The sequence below is a fragment of the Cydia pomonella genome, chromosome 2 (genome assembly GCF_033807575.1).
Source record: "Cydia pomonella isolate Wapato2018A chromosome 2, ilCydPomo1, whole genome shotgun sequence".
Taxonomy (NCBI): Eukaryota; Metazoa; Arthropoda; class Insecta; order Lepidoptera; family Tortricidae; genus Cydia; species Cydia pomonella.
In genome coordinates, this window is record NC_084704.1 from 26432443 (window position 1) to 26433374 (window position 932).

The 932-nt window shown below is 36.3% G+C and overlaps 1 non-coding gene across 1 annotated transcript; it reads left to right on the forward strand.

Moving 5' to 3' along the window:
• The first annotated feature begins 500 nt into the window (after nucleotides 1–500).
• Nucleotides 501–584, forward strand: Trnal-cag (transfer RNA leucine (anticodon CAG)). Its single transcript has one exon. It is a non-coding gene; the product is annotated as a tRNA-Leu (tRNA).
• Nucleotides 585–932: the final 348 nt, after the last annotated feature.

The following is a 932-nucleotide window of genomic DNA, read 5'->3' on the forward strand; positions in this document are numbered from 1 at the left end:
TACGTGTATTCACAAAAGCATATCAACATAGGCACTTAACAGGTGAGTTATTTGCAACTTGCGTTAATTACAGACAAGATCACTCAAAGACCCATTTATAAATTACGCACCAGATTTATAAATCGGCAAGTAGGTACCTACCATAGTTATATTTGAGTGGTGCGTCCGGATTTGGTGAATATGCCGCGAATGCGCGGAAACAAGAAACAAAGTGTAATTTAGAAGTACTTGTACTACTTGTACCTACGCTTGGATTCTTGCTTCGGTCACATATGTAGCCGACATATTTTATTTTATTAAAAAAATTGTTTGGAAATGTTAAAATACACATAGTATTTAGTGTTTGATAATAAACAAAGAGATCCGATCGCAGTCAAGTCACGTGTGGTCAAAGTCACATGGATAGATTGGATAGTGCAAAACAAATAGTATTTTTTTTTTTCGTTTTGGAATATTGATGCTTATGGCACCTTTACTGTAATTTCGGCTCCCGAATCACAGTCAGGATGGCCGAGCGGTCTAAGGCGCTGCGTTCAGGTCGCAGTCCACTTCTGTGGGCGTGGGTTCGAATCCCACTTCTGACAGACTTTTTGTGTTATTTTTTTAATAGCACCATAGGTTATTAGTATTTTCTAGTCTCTGATAACGCAGACAATAATGTAAGGAAGTTACTCGTAATATTTGTAGACAAAGCTATGTATTGATGAAAACAAGGAATCTTTAATTTCGAAGCGATAAAAATAGTTTTTGATAACGAATACAGATGGATTAGTATACTCGTTATCAGTCTGTAGGTTCATAATGCCACAATGCCGCCAGGATGAATCATTCACTTTGAGAGTTGAGCAAGTAGTATCTTCCTTATTTCACTTACATTCCAATCATTAATTATAATACCAACCAATAAAATTTACGTAGGTAAGTATGTACGA